At 40.3% G+C, this 12,486-nt stretch overlaps 1 protein-coding gene across 27 annotated transcripts in view; it reads left to right on the forward strand.

Annotated features, from left to right (window-relative positions):
- DISP1 (dispatched RND transporter family member 1) overlaps positions 1 to 12,486 on the forward strand; it is a 191,053-nt gene that overhangs the window by 15,633 nt on the left and 162,934 nt on the right. For 13 of the 27 annotated variants that reach the window (XM_062210395.1, XM_062210418.1, XM_062210428.1 and 10 more), the window contains one exon: positions 8,513 to 8,599. The exons of the other annotated variants lie outside the window; for them this stretch is intronic. The gene's annotated coding sequence lies outside the window, so the exon portion shown is untranslated. The remainder of the gene's footprint in view (positions 1 to 8,512; positions 8,600 to 12,486) is intronic. 27 annotated transcript variants of the gene reach the window in all.

The raw sequence follows: 12,486 nt of genomic DNA on the forward strand, positions 1-12,486 counted from the left end.
TAAAACTACTACACTTATTAAATATTTGTTGTACGCTTATCATTGTACTAAATGCTTTACCTAATCCTCACTATAATCCTATAAGGCCATATTATGCCAGTTTTACAGATACAGAAACTGAGACATATGGAGGCTAAGTAGCTTGCTGAAGTTATAGAGTAATTATTGGAGCTTGGATTTGAGTATGAGGAACCTGATTTCAGGGACTTAGCTCTTTTCTACTTTGCTATTCATCATGGTGATGCCTTTTGTTTTATATATAATATAGCTATATTTAAGATTTCTACTTTTAAAATTCCCCATGCCATTTCTTATTAGAGCTCTTGTGTCTGTGCAGAATTTTTCAATTGTATTTTAATAAAACTTTCATCTTTAGTTTTAGTGGTTGCCAGTGGTTTCTTATAAAACATCTTTTAGCTTTTAGCATTTTTATTTCAGGTAGAGGGTTATGTCACCTTGATGACTGACATATGTGCTTTTAAGTTGGGGTAATCAGTCTTCTGTACTGGTAGAGAAAAAGTTTTTAGTTGTTTGAGGTGATTTTTTTTATACTTTTTTGGAGCAGATTTGCCAATTGAAGTTGGTCTTCAATATAAGGAGCCTTCTGAAAGTTCGTGCAAGATGCTTATTACAGAAAAACTTTTTAAGAACTGCAAAATTTTTTCCTGAAAGCAAAGTTATCTTATCTTTTCTTTTTTTTTTCCAAAGATTTACTTATATATTTGAAAGACAGAGTTGCAGAGTTACAGAGAGGCAGAGGCAGAGAGAGAGCAAGAGAGAGAGGTAGGAGAGATCTTCCATCCTCTGGTTCACTCCCCAAATGGCTGGAGCTGGGCCAATCCAAAGCCAGGAACCAGGAGCTTCTTCCCTGGCCCAAAGTCTTGGACCATCTTCTGATGCTTTCTTGGGTGCATTAGCAGGGAGCTAGATCTGAAGTGGAGCAGCCGTGACTCAGCTGGTACCCACATGGGATGTCAGTACTGCAGAGGGCAGCTTTACCTGCTGTGACACAGCACTGGCCCCACAAGGTTATCTTTTAATTTCATATTCCATTAACTTTTTTGAGGTACCTTTGAATGTGTAGAAATCAACTTTTATTCTCTAAATGTACAAATAGTAAAATTCTGAAAGCATCCTATATATAAGAGAAAAAAATTTAAATTTGTCATGACAAAAAAAGGGTTAAGGGCATAGATAGTCCATATGTGGTTTAATGAATTAAAAGATTTTTTAGGGTATGGGTGTTTGGTACAGCGGCAGAGAGGCTTGCATCTCATTTTGGAGTGCCAGTTCAAGTCTCATCTCCACGTCTGATTCTAGCTTCCTGCTAAAGTGCATGCTGGGAGGCAGGGATGCTCAAGTATGTGGGTCTCTGCTACCCACATGGGAGATTTGGATCGAATTCCAGGCTCCTGGCTTCAGCCTGGCCCAGCCATGGCTATTGTGAGCATTTAGGGAGTAAAACCAGTTGGTGGAAGATCTCTGTCTCTCTTTGAAGTAAAATGGAAATAAAAAAATAAAAATGAAAAAAGAATTTATCTTCAAAATAGCTTTTTCACTTTGTGGTCTTTTAAAATTTTTATTTATTTTTTTTCAAAAGATTTATTTGTTTATTTGAAAGGCAGAGTTACAGAGAGGCAGAGGCAGAGGCAGAGAGAGAGAGAGAGAGAGGTCTTCCATCTGTGGGTTCACTCCCCAGATGGCTGCAACAGCTGGTGCTGTGCCAGTCTGAAACTGAGAGCCAGGAACTTCTTTTGGATCTCCCACTTGGGTTCAGGGGCTCAATGACTTGGGCAATCTTCTGCTTTCTCAGGCTATAGCAGAGAGCTGGATGGGAAGTGGAGAGGCTGGGACTGAAACCAGTGCTCATATGGGATGCCGGCACTGCAGGCGGTGGCTTTACCTGCTATGCCACAGCACTGGCCCCAACTTTTGTGGTCTTTAGGATCAAGCTTTATAACACTATATTGGGAAATCCTTGGCTTATGAAGCTTTTATTGAATACTTTAATTTTTTGAGGATAGTTTCTTAATCCATGAAATAATCTTTATGCTATAAATGCTATTTTATTGTGCTGTATTTTGGGATTATATTCTCATTCTTAATTTTGAGAAAATCATTATTTTCTTTTTGAGATGGGGTGGTTTAGCTAAAACAGTTTTATCTTTTAATTTAGATGTTTTAATTTAATAAAGAGTTTTATTAATTTGTTCTATTTGTGATGCTGAGAGAAAGAGAGGAGTGGAGACAGAACTCTCATCTGCTTGTGCACTCCCCAAATGCCTACAACAAGGGGGTTGGGCTGAGTTGGGTGGAGTCTGAAGCTAGGACCAGGGAACACAATCCAGATCTTCTATATGGGTTGCAGGAATACAATTATTTGAGTGGACACCAGTGTTACCAGAGCCCGCATTAGCAGGAAGTTGCAGTCAGGAGCTGGAACTAGGTACCCTGATGTGGGATGCAGGTCTCCTAACATGGCTAATCCCCTGCCCCTATATTCATTTGTGTGTGTGTGTGTGTGTTTAAGATTTTTTAAATTTATTTATTTGAGAGGTAGAGTTATAGACAGTGAGAGGGAGAGATGGAGAGAAAGGTCTTCCATCCACTGGTTCACTCCCCAAATGGCTGCAACGGCTGAAGCTGCGTCATTCTGAAGCCAGGAGCCAGGAGCTTCTCCTGGGTCTCCCAGATGGGTGCAAGGACCCAAGCACTTGGGCCATTTTCTACTGCTTTCCCAGGCCGTAGCAGAGAGCTGGATTGGAAGAGAAGCAGCATGAGATGCTGGTGCTGCAGGCAGAGGATTAACCTACTGTGCCACAGTGCCAGCCTATATTCATTGTTAATCTTTGCATTTTGCTATGGAAGTAACATTTGTGTTTGGTTGAACTTAATCCTCATCCTGAAAACATAAACATATTTAAGCATAGTTTTGGAATAGGTAATAAATTTTGGAAGGTGCTACACATTGTATAATTTTATTTAAACACTTTTAATTCCTGCATAAGGAAGGAATACACAAAATCGAGGAGGCAGGGATGACTGAATTGTATGTAATAGTTGTGTTATTCATGGTTGAACTTAGTTTGAGCCAGCAACTGGAAATAGTAACATGCTTATTCATTGGGCATGCTAAAGTATCATGAAATGAGGAGGAAGGGAAAAGGTATTTGTGTGTGTGTGTGTGTTTTAAAGATTAATTTATTTATTTGAAAGGCAGAGTTGCAGAGAGGGAGAGGAAGAGAGAAAGGGAGAGGGAGAAAGAGATCTTCCATCCACTGGTTCACTCACCAAATGGCCACAATGGCAGGAGCTGGGCTGATCTGAAGCCAGGAGCTAGAAGCCCCTTCTGGGTCTCCTACATGGTTGCAGGGGCCCAAGCATTTGGGCCATCTTGTGCTGTTTTCCCAGGCCTTTAGCAGGGAGCTAGATCAGAAGTGGAGCAGCCAGAACAAGAACTCGTGTCCATATAGGCTTAACCCATTACGCCACAGCACTAACCCTGGGAAAGGGTCTTTGTACCTCAAATTCTAGGCCAGAAACTGTGTATTATTACCCCTTTTTATAAGATGAAACTGAAATCTTTAAAGTAAGCACGTCTGTGATTACAGAGTAATTTATGTAGAATTGGGATTTCTCCCCAGGAATATCTGACACCCAAGGCTTGAATACTTTGTCTCTTGTGGATCTTTTCCTTTTCTCATTCCAGTTTTCCTCCTTCATCTGTGTTGGAAGTTCTCTCATGCATTTCTTTCATTTTTTAGTGGTTACCCCAGAATACTCGTATGTATACAGTCTACATGTAAATATTGTCTTTACCTTACTCTTGAACAATAAGCTCAGCCTCCTTCTGGCATGAAGTTTGGGACCCCATTTTGGACTTGATCATCTAACCCAGAAATACCAGTAGTTACATTTATCCATATGAATTACTCTTCTTATTCCTTCTGGAAGCTTATGTGGGTGGGTCTCTGTGCTGACTCTCCACTCTGTCTACACCTTACCCAATGTCGTGTAGCCCCCCTTTTCTTTATCAAGTTCATGCTGCAAGGACTATGCACAAGCCCTTGGGATTTTGGCTTCAGAATGAAACAACCCCTTTTAATTTGTGCCTTTTTGTTATTTCTGCTTTTGGAATATTTCTTTTACTTTATTGTTGACTCTACCTATGTTTAAAAAAGACTTTGAAAATATTCAGTCCGTCATTTTAAGGTGATCTCCAGCCGTGGATCCACATGGCCAGAAGTAAACATCCACATTGTTATTGTGCTTGATTGGAGTGTTGTACAATGAGCCTGTGGGATGGGGAGAGCACTTTTGTTTTATTTTAGTCTGGTATTCCCATTCCTAGTAACTAGCAAAACTCATTCATTTTGAGTCAGAAGAACTAACCTGTTTTTTAGGAGACGCACCAGGTAACTTACAAAAAACCTTCTGAGTACTACTCTTATTGCAGGATTATATTGACTACCCTCTCGAGTAAGGAAAAAAAACCTAGAAAGAAATCTTTTAATGGAACATTAAGTATTATTTTTCCCTTGCACCTTATTCTCAGATAAATGGCCTCTGAGGATTGGCTTGTTCCTTGCAGGGGATGTCATGTTATAAAGCTTGGGTAGGTGCAGATGCTCTAAGATTTATAACATTAAGGTTAAAAGTATCATGAACATGTCAAAACTTATTTATATTGGAATTTTACAGAGTTTGTTCTGAGGCCTTAACTTTTAAATGGTTATAGTAATCTTCAAAGAAGTGATAACCTTACTTCATTAGTTCTCCTTAAATAGGCTTTTTTGTGTGTTTCTGGAAACATCTTATACTTAAAAAGTTTTTTTTTTTTTTTTTTTGACAGGCTGAGTTAGACAGTGAGAGAGACAGAGAGAAAGGTCTTCCTTTTCCATTGGTACACCCCCCCAAAATGGCCGCTATGGCCGGCGCGCTGCACTGATCCGAAGCCAGGAACCAGGTGTTTCCTGGTCTCCCATGTGGGTGCAGGGCCCAAGCACCTGGGCCATCCTAAACTGCCCTCCTGGGCCACAGCAGAGAGCTGGACTGGAAGAGGAGCAACCAGGACAGAATCTGGCGCCCCAACCAGGACTAGAACCTGGAGTGCCGGTGCCACAGGCAGAGGATTAGCCAAGTAAGCCGCTGTGCGGCCCAAAAAGTTTTCTTTTAAACTAAAAATTTATAACAAAATTTTCCATTTCATTTTTAAAATTATGAAGTCATTACATGCCATTTAAAATGTGACCTGTACTATTTTTTTTGTTGTTCTCCTCATTTAGCAGTAAATACTAGGAAGACATCCAGAAGTAGAAAACAACTTTAAAGGCAGTGTTTCCTACATTCTTTCTTTCATATAATATTATTTTATGATTATGTACATAGGATGTATGTGGTTTGCATTGCTTACTGGATAAGTACTGTTAAAAATAATACTTTAATTGAAAAGCCTGCTTAATCCACATTTTTAGGTGGATTAAGCTTAATGTTTTGAATTATCTTTGTAGCAAATGGTGTTGACTGTTTTTGGCAATAGTTTTCAGTTAGTACCAGTAGAAAAGATGAGCATTTGAAGGGAAACAATTGCATGCTTTGTAAGTGGTGATGTTGAGTAATGACTAGGGACATTCATTTGCACAGCCAGTATAAACTCCACACAGATGTTTCTGTGCCTTTGCCTTAAGTGGGTCGTGTGGTTTAGAGTGTATCACTGACTTGAATATCTTTGAGTCTTACAATCTACCTAATTTGACCACAACATCAAACAGCTGTTTCAAAGGACTCTTTTTTCAAGAAGAATTTGTTTTTATTTTCATTTTTTGGGTCACTGCAATATGAAGAAGATAGTGTGATTTGTGTATGGATATTGGGACTTTTCCCCTTTGCTGACTGCCTTCCTTCTTCCTAGGTCTGGTCTTTGTCCTAGGGTTTTAGGGTTAAGTGGGAAGGACCTCTAATCCCTAAGTAGTATCTAAGTTTGTGAAGAGTCCACTGAAGTTGTTATGGTGGCACATGTTGTGGATCTGTTAGATTTGGATGCTGGAATGTTTTCAACATATGTTCACTATTAAAATTGTTCCTGGGTCCTTTCATCTTTTTTGTAGTCTGTGTACATAATACTTGTGCAGAACATTTAATATCCTGATCTCTGTGCTAATATGAAATGTTTCTCTTAAAAACTAAGTTGTTTCAACATTAGGAATTTGAGTGTTGGCTGGTGCCATGACTCACTAGGCTAATCCTCTGCCTGTGGCGCTGGCACCCCGGGTTCTAGTCCCGGTTGGGGTGCTGGGTTCTAGTCCCGGCTGCTCCTCCTCCAGTCCATCTCTCTGCTGTGGCCCGGGAAGGCAGTGGAGGATGGCGCAGGTGCTTGGGTCCCTGCACCCGCATGGAAGACCAGGAGGAAGCACCTGACTCCTGGCTTCGGGCCGGCGCAGCGGTGGCCGTAGCAGCCATTTGGGGGGGTGAACCAATAGAAGGAAGACCTTTCTCTCTGTCTCTCTCTCTCACTGTCTAACTCTGCCTGTCCAAAAAAAAAAAAAAAAAAAAAAAGAATTTGAGTGTTATTATTTTAATTTATTTTAATTTTTATTTATTTAGAATGCAGAGGGAGAGAGAATGAGCAAGCAAAACAGACAGGCAGAGAGGTCTTCCATTTGCTGTTTCACTTCCAAGCCTGTAATGGCCAGGGCTGGACTAGGCTTTGAAGCCAGGAATTGGGAACTCATTCCTGGTTTCCCAAGAGGGTGGCAGAGACCTAAGTACTTGAACTATCATCTGCTGCCTTATAGGGAGTGCATTAGCAGGAATCTGGAATTCTGAGCAGACTGAAACTGGGCACTCTAGTATGGTATAAGGATGTCCCAAGTGGTGTCTTAACCACTGTGCCATGTGTGTATCCCTGAATTTCATCATTGTTAACTGGTGAGAGATAACTTGTATTGTTCAATTTATAATATTGCACAGTTTGGCATTTATATGTGTGCACACATACACATGTGGAAACTTGAATTAAAGTTAGAAAATGACATTACAGAAATGGGGAGATTATTTCAGATGTAGTAGATTTCTTTTTGGGTAATAAAATCACCTTAAAATCAGTTAGTAATATACTAGGGCACTTCAAAAAGTTCATGGAAAAACTGAGTCAAAGGAGAAATTTATTTTGTTGCAAATTTTTTGAAGTCCAGGCATAGGTTTTTTTGGTAATACATATTTTCCATGACCTTTCATTTGGTAATGATTATGATATATATGGAACTGTGTTTGCTGCTGAGTAGAATTTATAAATAGTCATGGGTTCTTATTCCTTATCCTTAAATACCCTATAGTTTGTAATTGCTGAATGTAGATGTTGCAATATTAGTTCAGATGAAAGAAATATTATCATAGGACAAAACTGTCAGAGAAAACTTTATGGCATGAATGACCTGGGGTTAGGATAGGATTTGGAGAGGCATAGAAGTGTTGAGGAGAAAATATTCAGTAATTGGAGGCTGAGAGGAGGTGGGAAATGGTAGAATGTGTTTGACATACCAGATTGGGTGTAGTATATGGGATACATGTTAGAGAGTAAGGGAAGGAAAGAAAAGATTGTAGGACATTGTGTACTGTCCTGAGGAGAGTCTAAAGTTTGTAAAACAGTGGGGTAATTGGTCATTCACTCATTTGATAACCAATTATCAACTATGGCCAGTTACCAACTAAGCAGAATGGTATAGCGTCTAAGGACACAGGTTCTTGGGAACCTGAACTTCCAGATTTAAGTACTTGATAGCCTAGTGACTTTTTATACATTTTTTTTTTTCTGTTAATCATTTATTTGTTTGAAAGGCAATGTAACAGAGAGGTGGGGAGGGGAGAGAGAGAGAGAGAGAGAGAAAGAGAGAGAGAGATCATCCATCCTCTAGTTCACTCTCCAGCACTGCCAGTTCTGGGCTAGGCTGGCTGAAGCCAGGAGCCAGGAACTGCATCCTTGTCTCCCAGGTGGGTGGCAGGGGCCTCTTCTGCTATCTTCCCAGGCATATTAGCAGAAGCAGAGTAGCTAGGACTTGAACCTTTACTCTGATACGGGAATTGTGACCTCATCTGCTGTGTCTCAATGCCAGCCCCCTTTTAACCCTTTCTAATAAATCTAGTTCTGTCTGTGATGTTAAATTTGTCAAATCACCAAGTCATTGATTTTTATAAAAAATTTAATATTTAACTCTAAGAAGCTTTTATAATAACTTTCATTTTGAGATATTGATCTTAAGATATATAGAAAACTTTTACCATCAGTAAAAAAACATTTTAGTCTTTCACTTAGAAATTTTTCAGTTGAGACTTTCTAAAATTGCGGATTGTACTAATTTGATTTTTTGGGTGATACTGTTGAATTTAATTTTAGATTAAGATTTAAATAAATGCACTTTAAACATTTTAAAATTTAAACTTAAGTTAAAATTAAAATCTAAAAGTAGCCCAAAAAAATCAGTTAACCTGCATAATCTTGTATCCATCTCTGCAGCTGGAGGTTGGCATAGAAGCATGGGGTTCTGTATTTGATGACCTACACAAGCTGTGTGGCGTGGCAGATGATTTCTACAAAGATAAGGTGGATGTTTCTTTGTTGTTGCTGTTGTTGGTTTCTTAATCAGAAAAGATGGTTGGGAAAGCATGCTGGGTATCTTCCATAGCCTGTTAGAGACAGGGAGTAATAGATCTCTGATAGTTATTGAGCGGAGACTTTTAAGGATGCAGTAAGGGTAATTGAGATAAGTCACAAGTATAGCATTACAGGAACTTGCATTAGTGAGATGAAAGTGTGAATATTCAGTGTTGGTACTTCCAGACAGGCTACTTTTTTTGTTTGAGAACATTTCTGTGGATTGATGGTAGTTAATATTTGGACACCTCTTGTTGTTAAATCAACAACAGGAGTCACTGTGCACTTGCTCGCCATGAAGGACCAATGTCCTTAATGTGTTGTACTATGAGAATTAATGGTAAAACCAATCTTTAAACAGTACTTTATACTTTGTGTGTCTATGGGTGCAAACTGTTGAAATCTTTACTTCTGTATATAAAGATAATTGAAAATAAATCTTAATGAAGGATGGTATGGGAGAGGGAGTAGGAGGTGAGATGGTTTGGGGGTGGGAGGGTAGGTATGGGGGGAAGAACTGCTATCTTCCAAAAGTTGTACTTATGAAATTTATATTTATTAAAGCTTTCTATGAAAATATTTGGACACCTAATAACTACCTTCTGGTACCTTCCTTTTTATTATAATTATAACTATAATTATAACCTCTGATATTGTTGAACAGTTTAGTTATATATTAAAACTTTGCTGCAAGGCTTATAATGGAGCATGAGGGAGGTAGGACTTGGCGTGAGAAGGGAGCCATAGGAAGTGCTCAGGGCTTGTTCTTTAGAGTTTATGTCCCTTTAGTGGCTGGCCACTTTGCTCATGACCACTGCTTTGCCATGACTGTGTGAGACTGTCATATGATGTGTGGGTTGTGGGGTGTTCATTTCAGATGCTATGAATTGGGCTCTAAATTCACTTGAAGGAAACCAGACTCACTTTTCCTCAGGGACTTTTAGTGCAATAGATTTGGAGCTGAAAGGCCTGGACTTGAATCTTGGCTCCTTTTCTTATTGTTTTTGTCACCCTGAGCAAGAAATATAGTCTTTCATAACCTGTTTTCTCATTAGTAAGGGGAGGGGGACACTCATTCCTAGTGTAGGTGGTTAATGAGGCTTACATGAGATGCTAAAAATTTTTTTATAAAATCCCAAAGAGCTACTTAAATGTCAGTTGTTATTGGGAGATTGTGATTGGAGGCACAGGTATGTCATAATTATTATTTTTAACACCCACTATAGTAAAAGACAACTGAATTTCTCAGCTCTGTGAGGGCAGAACCATGTCTGTTTTATATCTCTGTATCCCCAACATCTTTATAGAATTTTGTTGCTTCATTTTCTCTCTTTTTTTTTAACAAAAAAGATTTATTTATTTTGTTTGAAACGCAGAGTTGGAGAGAGAAAGGGGGAGAAATAGAGAAAGGGAGAGAAATCTTCCATCTGCTGTCCACTCTCCATATGACTGTGACAGCTGGAGCTGGGCTGATCCAAAGCCAGGAGCCAGGAGCTTTTTCTGGGTCTCCCATGTGGGTAGAGGGACCTAAGCAACTGGGCCATCACCCTCTGCCCTCCCATTAGCAGGGAGCTGGATTGGAAGAGGAGCAGCTGGGACTTGAACTGGTGCCCATATGGGGTGCTGGTGCTGCAAGCAGCAGCCTTATCTGCTGTGCCACAGCCCCGGCCCCATTTTCTTTATTTCTTAGTTTAAAAACTTTTCATATTTATTCCCATTCACTCCTTTTCCTTAGAAGTTTAATTGTTCCTTCTCCATCTTAGAAAAATTGGTACAGATGGGAGCGCGTGCTATGGTGTTGTGGGTGAAGTAGCTGCCTGCACCACCGTCATCCCAGGTGGGCTCCAGTTTCATTTCTGTGTGCTCCATTCTGATCCAGCTCCCTGCTGATGTGCCTGTGAGGGCAATGGGGGATGGCCCAGGTGTTTGGATCCCTGCAACCATGGGAGAGACCAGGAAGAAGTTTCCTGGCTCCTGGCTTAGTCTAGCCCAGCTCCAGCCATTGTGGCCATTGTGAATAGAAGTGAATAGAAGATCTCTCTCTGCCCTGCCCCCCTAGATTTATTTATTTACTTGAAAGTCCGAGTTACACAGAGAGAGAAGGAGAGCCAGAGAGAGGGAAAGTTCTTCCATCCGCTGGTTCACTCCCCAGTTGGCTGCAACGGCTGGAGCTGCTCTGATCCCAAGCCAGGAGCCTCTTGTGGGTCTCCCACGTGGGTGCAGGGGCCCAAGGACTTGGGCCATCTTCCATTGCTTTCCCAGGCCATAGCAGAGAGCTGAAGTGGAGCAGCTGGGACATGAACCTGTGCCCATATGGGCACAGCCCACCAGTTGTGGGCTGGGGCCTTAGCGTGCTGCACTACAGAGCTGGTCCTAGCCCTTTCTCTTGCTATAACTCTGCTTTTCAAATGGAGTAAATAAATCCTAAGAAAGAAAGAAAAAAAAAAAAAAAAAGGAAGAGTGATACAGAGTTTAGTGCCATATCCTGTAGGTAAGCTAAGCCTTTGTGGACTGGTCTCTAAAAAGAAAGAAAGGGCAGGTTAACCATGGGCTTCTCCTTTAGTTCTTTGTGTGCCTCAAAAAAAAAAAAAAAAAAAAAAAAAAAAAAAAGGAATAAAAAAATAAAGAAATCTGAGGAACATAAATGCTGTAAAGAAAAATGTTTGGGTAAAAGACAGATAGGCAGGAATTGAGGCTTAGCAGTTGAATGGGGAACCCAGCAAAGGAGTTGGGCTGAGTTCTGGGAAAGGGGATGTTACTCTTGAGACATTCTGTCACAGCTGGGTAGTGCGCATGAAACTTTGCACATGGTGCATACCATCCAGGCTGTACACTTTCAAAATGCCACCATGTTTGCATTTTTATGTGTACAAATTAGCATTTTTCTATGATAGTTGATAGTTAAGGCTTTATATTTCAGATAGTAGTCCTGTACTTGTAAATATAGTCTCAAGTTAGTTTTTCAGAAAGTGAAATATTTGACACTCCTCCAGGCTCTATTATACATGTACATGAGCTATGTGGGCAATTTAATCAACTTTTTCTTCCTCCCTTCCTCCCTTCCTCCCTCCCTCCCTCCCTCTCTCTTCCCTTCCTCCCTCCCCTTCTCCCCCTCTCCTTCCCCTCCCCCTCCCCCTTCCCTTTTCCCTTTCCATTCCCTTTGCATTTGAAAGACAGAGTGGAGAGGGTTGAAGAAAGAGAGAAAGACAGATCGATCTTCCATCCACTGGTTCACTTCTCAAATGGCTCCAAAAACTGGGGCTGGGCTAAGCCGAAGCCCAGAGCCTGGAACCCCATCCAGGTCTCCCATGTGGGTGGCAGGGGTCTAGTTATTTGGGCCATCTCCTTCTACCTTCCATGGCATATACACAAGGATCTGGATTGAAAGCAGAGTAGCTGGGACTTGAACCAATATGGGATGCCAGCATCACAGGCTGTGACTTAACCTGCTATGCTACAATGCCAGCCCCTAGGCAACTTGTTTTGAATGTGTTCCCTTTTTTTTCTCTTTTTTTGTCAGCTGTAAAGTTAGCTAATACTTGTTTTGTAGAGTTGTTGTTGAGCTGATAAGCAATATTTGTATAGTATCAAGTTAAGTGCCAGGTAAACAGTAGTGATCCAGTTTATGGTGGTTATTTTAATTTTTTTGATCTAGGCTTAACCTGTAACTATTTGTATATTATTTGATAATAAGTTCCATTGATATAACAAGTATTCCAAATGTTGTTATTCTTGAGGGTTTCAGTATTTGCTTTTAGACTAAATATTTACTATGTTTTCATTTCATAGATTTCAGAGACAGCAGACCCATCTTATTTCTGTTGAATTATATGTAG

Source organism: Lepus europaeus, chromosome 14 (genome assembly GCF_033115175.1).
Source record: "Lepus europaeus isolate LE1 chromosome 14, mLepTim1.pri, whole genome shotgun sequence".
Lineage (NCBI taxonomy): Eukaryota > Metazoa > Chordata > Mammalia > Lagomorpha > Leporidae > Lepus > Lepus europaeus.